This window comes from Globicephala melas, chromosome 2 (genome assembly GCF_963455315.2).
Source record: "Globicephala melas chromosome 2, mGloMel1.2, whole genome shotgun sequence".
Taxonomy (NCBI): Eukaryota; Metazoa; Chordata; class Mammalia; order Artiodactyla; family Delphinidae; genus Globicephala; species Globicephala melas.
Genome location: NC_083315.2, coordinates 98,155,618 through 98,167,438, shown reverse-complemented (window position 1 = coordinate 98,167,438; position 11,821 = coordinate 98,155,618). Strand labels below are relative to the sequence as shown.

The window sequence follows — 11,821 nt, the reverse complement described above, 5'->3', positions numbered from 1 at the left end:
CGAGTTTTATGTTTTCAGGTCTTACCTTCAAGTTTTTAACACATTTTTGAGTTGATTTTTGTGTATGGTGTGAGATAATATTCTATTTTCATTTTTTTGCATGTGGCTCTGTCCAATTTTCCCAACACTATTTATTAAAAAGGACATCCTTTCTACATTGTTCTTTGCTTCTTTGTCATAAATTAATTGTCCATATACATGTGGATTTTATTTCTGGGTTCTCAATTCTGTTCCACTGATCTATATATCTGTTTTTTTTCTGCCAATCCCGTGCTGTTTTTGATTACTACAACTTTGTAATATAGTTTGAAGACAGGGCATGTGATACCTTCAGCTTTGTTCTTTTTTCTCAGTATTGCTTTGGCTATTCAGAGTCTTTTGTGGTTTCCATTCAAATTTTTAGAATTTTTTTGTTCTGTTTTTGTGAAAAATGTCCTTGGGATTTTGATTAGGGATTGCACTGAATCTGTATACCATTTTAAGTAATATAGACATTTTAAGAAGTTAATTCTTCCACACCATGAAAGAACATGGAATATTGTTCCATTTCTTTATGTCTTCTTCAGTTTCTTTCAACAATGTCTTACAGTTTGCAGTGTGCAGGTCTTTCACCTCCCTGATTAAATTTATTCCTATGTACTTTATTCTTTTTGTTGCAATCTAAATGAGATTTTCATAACTTCTCTTTCTGCTAGCTCACTGTTAGCATATAGAAACAATGGACTTTGCACGTTAATTTGTACCCTGCAGCTTTACTGTATCTGTTACTATTTCTAATAGTTGTTTGGTATAGAATTTTCTATATATAAAGATCATGCTATCCACAAATAGTGACAGTTTTGCTTCTTCCTTTTCAATTTAGATGACTTTCATTTCTTTTTCCCATCTAATTGCTCTAGCTAAGACTTCCAATACTATGTTGAATAAGAGTGGTGAGAGTGGGCATCCTTGTTTTATTCTTGATCTTAGAGGGACAGCTTGCAGTTTTGCATCATTAAGTATGATGTTAGCTGTGGATTTGTCATAGATGGCCTTTATTATGTTGAGGTAGGGTCCTTCTATGCCCATTTTCTTGAGAGTTTTTATATAAATTGATGTTGAATCTTGTCAAATACTTTTTCTGCACCTATTGAGGTGATCGTATGGTTTTTATTCTTCAATTTGTTAATGTAGTATATCACATTGATTGACTTGTGGATATTGAAAAATCCTTGCATTCCTCGGATAAATCACATTTGTTCATGGTGTATGACCCTTTTAATGTATTGGTGTATTCAGTTTGCTAGTTGAGGGTTTTTGCATCTATATTCAGCAGAGATACTGGCTTGTAATTTTCTTTTTTTGTGTTGTGCTTGCCTAGTTTTGGTATCAAAGTAATGCTGGTCTTTTAAGATGTGTTAGAAAGCATTCCCTCCTATTCAACTTTATGGAAGAGTTTGAGAAGGATAGGTATTACATCTTTGAATGTTTGGTAGAATTTACCTGTAAAGCTATCTGGTCTTGTACTTTTGTTTTCTGAGGGGTTTTTGATTACTATTTCAATCTCTTTACTAGTGATCAGACTATTCAGATTTCCTATTTCTTCATGATTTAGTCTTGGCAGGTTATATGATTCCAAGAATTTGTCCATTTCTTTTATGTTGTCCAATTTGTTGACATATAGCTGTTCATAATATTCTCTTTTATTACTTTGTATTTCTGAGTATCCATTGCTATTTCCCCCCTTTCTGATTTTATTTATCAGAGACTCCTGTCTTTTTTTCTTAGTGAGTCTAGCTAAAGGTTGTCAATTATTTTTATTTTTTCAAAGAAAAAGCTCAGTTTCATTGCTCTTTTCTATTGTCTTTTTAGTCTCTATTTCATTTATTTCCACTCTAATCTTTATTATTTCCTTCCTTCTACTGAATTTGGGCTTCATTTGTTCTTCTTTTTCTATTTCCTTTAGATGTAAGATTAGATGGTTTTATTTGAGATTTTTCTTGTTTCTTGAGGTAGGCTTGTATTGCTAGAAACTTCCCTCTTACAACTGTTATTGCTGCATACCATGTAAGCAGCATGTTGTATTTTTATTTTCATTTGTCTTCAGATTTTTTAAAAAAATTCTCCTTTGATTTCTTCATTGACTCAATAGTTGTTCAGTAGTATATTGTTTAGTCTTCATATAGTTGTGATTATTCCAGCTCTCTTCTTGTGGTTGATTTCAGTTTCATATCATTGTGACCAAAAAAGATGCTTGATATGACTTCAGCCTTTAATGTATTGAGACTTGTTTTATGTCGAACATATGGTCTATTCTTGAGAACGTTCCATGTGCACTTAGGAATGTGTATTTTGCTGCATTTGGATCCAATGTTCTGTACAAATCTATCAAATCTATCCAGCCTAATGTTTCATTTAAGGCCATTGTTTCCTTGTTGACTTTCTTTCTGGATGATCTATCCATTGATGTATGTGGGGTGTTAATATCCCATACTATTATTGTGATGTCAATTTCTCCCTTTAGGTCTGTTAGTAATTGCTTTATATGTCTTAGTGTTCTTATGCTTTTTTTTGTCTCAAATTACCCCTTTTTATGTTGTGAATTTATTACCAAATTTAAGTAGCTATAGTTATTTTTACTGCTTGCTTCCCCCTTCAACCTTTATGCTATATTAAAGTGTTTAAAAACTTATTCTGACACAGAGTCACAATTTTCTGACTCTATCACTTTACTCAAAGTTTTGTGTACTTTTGCCTTTTTGTTTCTGGTAGAAGAGCTTCTTCCAACATTTCTTGTAAGGCAGATCTAGTGTTGATGAACTTCCTCAGCTTTTATTTGTCTGAGAAAGACTATTTCTTCTTCATATCTGAATTAAAACTGCAAGATAGAGGATTCCTGGTGGACCAATTTTTATTTTTCAGTATTTTGAGAATGTCATTCCACTCCCTCCTGGCCTGTAGAGTTTCTGCTGACATATGTGCTAACCTTACAAGGGTTCCTTTTTAAGTTACCATCTTTTTTCCCCTGGCTGCCTTTAAAATTCTTTCTCATTGACTTCTGACAATTTTAATATACTGTATCTTAGAGAATGTCTTTTTGTGTTGAGGTAGCTAGGTATTTTCTTAGTTTCATGGACTTTTATATCCAGTTCCTTTTCCAGGTTTGGGAATTTCTCAGTTATTAAAAAACAGCAACAACAAAAACTCTCTTCTCCTTCTGGGATGCCTATGACCTTATGGTGCCCTACCTAGAAGAGTCAGATAGATTTTGTAGAACTTCCTCACTTTTTAAAAGATCTTAATTGTCTTTCCTCTTCTACTTGTATCATTTCTGTAGTTCTGCCACTGAGCTCACTAATTCTCACTTGCATGGCCTGCTCTACTTCTAATGCTTTCTAATGCATTCTTCATCTTGTTTATTGAGTTTTCCAGCTCCAGACTTTCGTTTTGGTTCTTTTTTAGACTTTCAATCTCTTCAGTAAACTATTTCTTCTGTTCATTAATTTTACTCCTAAACTCATGGAACTGCCTTTCTGAGTTTTCTTATAGCTTATTGAGTTTCTTCATGACAGCTATTTTGCATTCTCTATCAGTTAGCTTGTAATATTCCATGACTTTACTTTTGGTTTCTGGAGAAGTGTCATTTTCTTTTTGTGATACAGTGTTACTGTGATGCTTTATGATGCTTGATGATTTGTTACTCATTTTAAGTAGTGAATACTTTTCTTCTTTAAATAAAGCTTTTTTGCTTTTTTTTTCCAATAACGGATTTAACAGGTTGGATATTACAGGTCTTTCTTTCCTTGGTAGGCAGTGCTATAGCACAAGTTTTGGTCTTCCTTACTTGGGCCACCTCTGGTTGCACTTTAGAGATGTCACTCTCCACCCTCCACTGCCTCCGTCATTCAGCGGTGTAGCTTAGTGCCCTTTGTTACTGCTTGTTGTTGGCGCCAGCATCTGTGGCACTGGGGTGGCAGGTGCTACTCCTGTGTTGGGGATCTCCTGAGTCACAGACTCCACTGCTGCAGAGGGAGGGGGTTAGATGGGGGTTGCTGGGGTTGTCAGTGCCTCTGCTGTGTCTTGAGTTTCTGAGTTTGTGGCTGCCACTGTTGAAGGTGGGGAGCAGGAAGGCCTAAGTCATGGTTGTATCGGCTGGAGAGATGGGGTCACAGGCCCTGAACCACTTTTGCCCAATTACCTGTGGCCACAAGTACTGCTGTGGCCAGGGGGACAGAGTTGTGTGTGCTACTCCTCTGTTGCTACTGGGTTCGCTAGGGCTGCAGGTTCAGCTATAGTGGCTGAGGATCCAGGATAAGAGGCATTGCCTCTGCTGTTCCCTTGGTTTTGCCTCCCCCATGTGCTGGAGTCCACCCACCTTTAAATGTACAGATGTGTGAAAATTCTGCAGTGTTCTGGTGTGTTAGGCAGAACCACCTTTGCTGACTTGTGGATGTTTTACTGGTTGCAGATTAAAGGGGAGCAACAAAGGGGGTGTCTCACCCGGCCATGATGCTAACATCACTCTGTCTTTGTTTTTAATGTATGTGTTTACCACTATACATTTCCCTCTTGGTACTGCTTTCGTTGCATTTCACAATTTTTGGTACGTTCTGTTTTCACTCTCATTTGTCGCAAGATATTTTCTAATTTCTCTTGAGTGTGTGTGTGTGTGTGTGTGTGTGTATGTTTTAACCCATGGGTTGTTCAAGAGTGTATTGTTTAATTTCAACATATTTGTGAATTTTCCAGTTTTGTTATTGATCTCAAGTTTCATACCATTCTGGTTGGAAAAGATATTTGGTATGATTTCAATCTTCTTAAATTTGTTAAGAAGTGTTTTGTGGCCTAACAAGTGATCTATCCTGGAGAATGTTCCTTGTATGTTTGAGAAGAATGTATAATTTATTGTTGTTGGGTGGAGTGTTATTTTAATGTCTATTAGGTCCAATTAGTCTACAGTATAGGTCAAGTCCTCTGTTTCCTACAGTATAGGCCAAGACCTTTAATCTGGTTGATTTCTACATTATTGAAAGTGAGAGACTGAAATCTCTACCATCATTGTGTCACTGTCTATTTCTCATTTCAATTCTGTCACTGTTTGCTTCACATATTTGGGTGCTCTGCTGTTAGGTGTATATATATTTATAGTTGTTATAACGTCCTGGTGAGCTGCTGTTTTATCATTATAAAATGTTCTTCTTTGTCTCTTTTGACAGTTTTTGACTTAAAAATCTATTTATCTGATATAAGTATGGCCACTTCTGCTCTATTTTAGTTATTATTTTCATTGAATACCTTGTTTCATCCTTGCACATTCAGCCTATGGATAACCCTAGGTTTAAAGTGTATCTCTTATAAAGGGCATATTGTTGTTGTTGTTGTTTTCAATACATTTAACCACTCTATGTCATTTGGTTTTCCATGAGAATTGTTCCACATGTAGATGTAATTTTTGGTGTTTTGTAGATGGTGAGCTCCACATCCTCCTACTCCACCATCTTGATCTCCACCCTCCCCAATGTCATTTGATTTGGAGTTTAATCTATTTATATTTAAGGCAGTTAGTGGTAGAGAGGATTCACTATTGTCATCTTGTTAATTGTTTATGTCTTCTAGTCTTCTAGTTATTTTGTCACCCTTTCCTCTTTTGCAGTTGTCTTTTGTGTTTTGATTTTTTTGTTTTGTTTTGTAGTGACACACTTTGATTCCTTTCTCTATTTTGTGCATTCTCTATAATTTTCTTTGTGGTTACTATGGGGACTGCATCAAACATCTATAACAATCTACTTTAAACTGATAACAACTTAACATTAATCACATATAAAACTCTACTCCTTTATACTTCCTCTCTCTTACCTTATGTTATTAATGTCACAACTTATATCTTTGTATATTCTGTATCCTCTAACATAGTTTTATAGTTATAGTTACTTTTCATGATTTTACTTATAATATTTTATGCCAGAATTAGAAATAATTTAAACACCACCATTACAATATTATAAAACTCTGTATACATCTATATATTTACCTTTTATTTGAGAGCTTTACATTTTCAAATGCTTTAGTGTTGCTGTCTAGTGTCTTTTTTTTTTTTCAACTTGAAGAACTCCCTTTAGCAATACTCATAAGAAAGGCAAGTCTAGAACTCTCTCAGTTTTTCTTTAACTGGGAAGGTCTTTATTTCTTCTTCCTTTAGACTTTTCTGTATGTTTACCATTTTCCTTAATAAAATGTTGGAGTAAAATAAAAATAAAGTTAAGAAATTTTAAACAAAAACTTAGAAAAATTATTACTAGCAGACACACCAAAGCATAATAAAGTATGTTAAGGTTTTAACATAAATGTTTTTAACTAGAGTTAAAATATTTATATCTTAAGGATAAAAATTACAGTGAAATGGATGAACCATAAGTGCTCTACCAATGAGTTCTGGCAAATGCATATCCATCATCCTGAAAGTACCTTCACTTTAATTTTTGAAGGATATTTTTTGCTGGCTACAGATTCTAGGATGATGGTTATTTTCATTTAGCACTACCAAGAATATGACTCCATTGTTTTGGATTCCCTTTTTTTCTGTTTAAAAGTTAGGTTTCATTCTAATAGTTGCTTCTTTGAATGTAGCCTTTTAAAAAAATGCATTTTGATTATTTTCAATTTTTTTCTTTGATTTTTGTTTCCAGCAATTTTATTATCACACACCTAAATATGAATCTCTCTTTATTCCATCTGCGGTTCATAAGACTTCTTGAATCTGTACCTTAGTGTGTTTAATTAATTTTGGAAAGTTCTGAACCATTATCTTCTCAATTTGTGCACTTTACCCATTATACCTCTCCTCTCTGACACTTTACATTTTAGACCTTTCCACTATTTTTTTTTTTTTTTTTTTTTGCCGTACGCGGGCCTCTCACCGCTGTGGCCTCCCCCGCCGCGGAGCACAGGCTCCGGACGCGCAGGCTCAGCCGCCACGGCCCACGGGCCCAGCCGCTCCGCGGCACATGGGATCCCCCCGGAGCAGGGCACGAACCCGCGTCCCCCGCATCGACAGGCAGACTCCCAACCACTGCGCCACCAGGGAAGCCCCCTTTCCACTATTTTTATTTCTCAACCTCTAATGTGTATTTTTCTTTATTTCTCTCCATGCTTCATTCTGAATATTTTCTTTTGACTTCTAATTCACTGAATCACCCTTTGGATGTATCTACAGGCTTCTGGCAAGACTCTTAGCCTTTCCCTACCCAAATCCAACCACTCACAGCTCACCACCACTCTCTGGTATATGACCAAAAGAACCAGTCTTGCTACCCTAAATCTGGGTTTAAACCTGTCACCAGAGCAGCCTAAGATTCTCAGATCATGTTTATTCCATAAATTACAATCTTCATTTCTATGGGCAATGAGGCAACTTCCCCCATCTCCTCTATTTTATATATTTGATTTGTTTATCTGTCTCATTCCATAGGATAAAAGCTCCACGAAGGAAATGATTTTTGGTTGTTCAATTCGCTATTGTATCCCCACTGAATGAACAGTGTCAGGCATATAAATGTAAGCACCAAATAAATATATTAAATGAATAAGTGGTATGCCACACCTCTTTTATGAGAAATCATCAAAGTGAAACTTTATGAAAACACCAATCAGAAACTTTATTTTTTAAAACAACCCCAAGAACAAAAAGCTACACGGGAGAACACAACAACTAAGTAAATATTAAAGAAAAAAAGTCAGTCAATTAGAATTTGAAGGAAGAGAAGGAAATCAACTGATTCGTTATTTTTATGATCCTGCCCCAAACTGATTAAATCTATCAAGATTTGGGTTCAAAATCTCTTCTACCGCCCAGTTTGATTCATGACTTCCTGACACACTGATAAATTGTTGGTACTACTGAAATCTATGCATTAGGGACAGAAATGAGTTAAGTAGCTCTCTAAACTTGGGTGAATCTGACGCTTGATTTATTAATCTGCTCCAATGATCATTTATGGCAGCAATGGCACAGCGGTACCTAAGGCCAAAATCTACCTGAATCCCAAGTTATATCAATAAGGTTTATAGAATAAGGTTTTAAAACCTGCTGAATGCCTTGCTCCCTCCTACCAGATCAGTTTTCTGCTCTTTAGCTTGAGGGCAAAAGATGGGGAAAGGGTGGGGTGTGGTAGGAAATTTGTGCTGAACCAAATGTTCACGAATAAAAGTCATCCTTTATCTTTCTCCTTCTTTCATCCCTCTGTAAGGAAATATTTTTGAGGTGGTATAGAGACTGTGGCAGCATATCTCCATGGCAGGGATCTTCAAATTTATACATGCGTCTATGAGCTGTGAGAGTAAATTCCCATGCACAACATAATCAAAAGGCCAACCACCCAAATACTTCTAGTCTTTATTTATTTACTTATTGCCCCAAGATTCACTGCTTAGACTTTACTATAGGATCAACTAGATTTCAACCCACATCGTGGGTACTGTTTTCACTTAAGTTATATGGAAAGTTTTAAAGGGCTCTAGTACATCTCTTTCTACCGAGACTACTAAAACGCTGTAGAATAACATTTAAATACTCATTTAGCACTGATGAACTCATTTGCCTCATTTTCTTAATCAAATATTTTAAAATTTAAAAATATATGCTCATTGTAAGAAGTCACAATTACAGATATATAAAGAATTAAGCTTCTCTCTGTTTTTCCCCTTCATGCTCCCTTTCCCCAAAGAAACCAATATGATCAGTCTGGTTATTATGTGCTTACATCTTACTATCCTTAATCAAATATAATTAAATATATAAGCTCCTTGTCTCCACCACTATATTTTAGAAAAACAAGTTCATATCCCACACATTACTTTTCACCTTGAATCAACAATATATTATGGCCATAACTTCAGTTCAGATTAGCCAAGCTAGTGAACTGTTATTGTAATCATAATGCTGGGAATAATGATTACTCATAATAACTTCAATTTAAAATCAGAATTAGAATTATGCTGTATTCTGTCCATAATTATAGTCAATTCCATGTAGGCCTAACAGTTTTTTAAATAGAGTAGGTGCTCACAGATATCTGTTGGATTGAAGAGAAAAATAAAAGCAGAGAGATGATTTAATGTTATAAATTTTTTCAAGATATTTGATGAGGTTTCTGAAAAAAAGCAAAATAAAATGAAAGACCAAGAATGGTCCATGAAATTATGATGTCTTTAAAAGTTACAACTAGTACGAATATGAGCTTTTATAATTATATAAAATATATAATTGTCCCATGGGTTATTTCACCAAAAAACAAAATTAAGTACTAAGTGATACTAGGGTACGTTAGTAAAATTGGAGCTAAATTTCCATGAACCTTGTCTCTTAATGAATGCAATGGCTTTGCCAATAATTAATTTGAAATATTATTTCTCATAAAGCTGTTTGAAAAATCTAAAACAACTACATAAGGAAGGAAGAGTTTCTGAACTGTTAAAAGTCTTTATTCTTCTGCTAAAGATTATGCATTTTAATATGATCTGTTGGCTGATTTATGTAAAGCTTTGTATTTTTCATTTTCTCAAGCCTGTCAGAGTAGTGATGTATGTATGGTTCATTTTAGCATCAAGTTTGCCATAAGCAATAAAGTCAGAGCCCCCAAAAGAAATTTTAATGTATTTCCCCATTTTTAACCTGGAGCTTTTCATTATTCAGTTATTTTGTTTGGGATCCCATGTTTAGTTGATATAATTTTTACACTCACATAAATAAATATTTTAACTTAAAGGTAACATTTAAATAGGTTAATTATTCAATAGAAAAGTTTAAGGGTCATTATATATAAAGTGCAAATCTTAGTGATAAATTTTACACTAACAACCTCTCTAAAGGCTGTATTTTATGTTCCAGTTTGCTTGGAGCATTTTTCTCTAACAGAATAAAAGAAAAATAAACAAGAACGTGACTTTCATTAAATGGTATGCAACATGAAATGGAAGCACGTCTATAAAATTTTGTAAGAAAAAAAATGAAGTATGAAAATAACAATCAGTTAAATTAAAAAATTCTTATTGCAGAACTAGTTGCTGTTGTAGGGGGTGTGAAGATGAAAAAAGAAGAGTCCTTAAGACATTTACAGTCTAGTAGAAATAATAAGTCCTTAAACAACTATAACATAAGCTGCTTAAATTAATGGTCACAAGAGAGGAACAAACAAAGTATTAGGGCAGTTCATCTGGTGTGGCTAAATGTATAAGAGTATTTGAATTCAGTCATACATCATGGACAGGATGTAAACAGTTAAAAAAGACAGATAGAATAAGCAAAGGCAAGGGAGGAAAGAAGCAGAAGGCATGGTAAGGGACTTTTCCAATGGTTCTGTATTACAAGAGCAAAGGTACACGTGGGGGAATCCTGGGAGAAAGACTGAAAAAGGATGTTATGGCAACATGTCATAGCTAAACATCTTACTTATTGAGAAAACCATGTAGTGCCATTATGGAGTTTTGTGCATAGAAACAAAAACTAGAAAGAAAAATCTAATATGGCAATGAAGTAGAATATGGGGAGAATAAAAGCAAGGAGTCCACTTAAAGAAGTTCTATCTTGTCCAAGAGTTTGGGCAAGATACAACTTTAACTAGAGAGATGGGCACGGAGATGGAATAGCGTACAATAGGGGTCCCCAACCCCTGGGCCATGGACCAGCACCAGTCCGTGGCCTGTTAGGAACTGGGCCACACAGTAGGAGGTGAGCGGTGTGCGAGTGAGTGAAGCTTCATCTGCCTCTCCCCACTGCTTCCCATCACTCACATTACTGCCTGAACCATCACCCACACTCCCAACTGTGGAAAAATTGTCTTCCACGAAAATGGCCCTTGGTGCCAAAAAGGTTGGGGGCCGCTGGTGTACAAGACATTAAAACTAACTTATAAAGGATTAGATAACCAATTGAATGTCCATGGTAAAGAAGAGATGATTTGTTTTATTCTGTGCCTGAGTTACTAGGGGGAAAAGAGTTGTGTTAAATAACAACAAACAAGGAAAAGGTGCACTTGGAGGGGAAAATGATTTCAAAGTTTGTACATAATGAGCTTGATATTTATTGGCAGTCATGTCCAGCAGGCAGTCAGAAATAAGGATGTAGAGTTAAGGGGAAAAAAAAGATAGTAGTAGAAAGTCCAGAAAGAGAGTGCTTGAGAATTATCTGCATAGAGGTTAAAAGTAAACTTGTGGGAGAAGACACAGTCTTTGTCAGAGAAAATACTGACAAAGAAGAAAATGGAGCCATAAAAAGAACTTGAGGCATATATATATATATATATATATATATATATATATATATATATATATATATATGTTGAAAGTAAGAAGCAAAGAAGCTATTGAAGAAGACAAGAAATCTTGAGAGACTGGAAGGAAAGTCAGAATAGTACAATGACATATACACCTTATAGGAAAAAATTTTGAGGAGATGGTAGTCAATATTATCAGGAAAAATGATTAACAATTATGAAGACAGAAAAGACCAACATCAAAGTAATTGAGGTCAAGCTAGATTGCAAATGTGTTATAAAGTGAGTAGAAACTAAAGGAATTTAGGGAACAGATACGGACGGATTTTCAGAGTGGTATTCAAAGTATACATTTGAGGTCTCACTATTATTTGGGGTAGAGTGTTAATTAATTTGTTAATATGACTTTAAGATAACAATGTGAATTTGATAAAACATGTGAAAGAGTATCTATCATTTTTGCCCTCTAGCATTTATTCATCTTTCTTTTGTTAATTATACTTTGTTTTCCCTCTATAGAATCCCCTTCTCTACTACCTGCATGGGCTCTGGAGTAAAGCTGGTGACTTGGC

At 35.0% G+C, this 11,821-nt stretch overlaps 1 protein-coding gene across 10 annotated transcripts in view; it reads right to left on the bottom strand.

Moving 5' to 3' along the window:
• Positions 1-11,821, bottom strand: part of DPH6 (diphthamine biosynthesis 6) — a 442,679-nt gene that overhangs the window by 250,010 nt on the left and 180,848 nt on the right. Inside the window, exon 1 of one of the 10 annotated variants that reach the window (XM_060294501.1) lies at positions 6,011-6,846. The exons of the other annotated variants lie outside the window; for them this stretch is intronic. The gene's annotated coding sequence lies outside the window, so the exon portion shown is untranslated. Of the gene's footprint in view, positions 1-6,010; positions 6,847-11,821 lie in introns of those variants that run through there. 10 annotated transcript variants of the gene reach the window in all.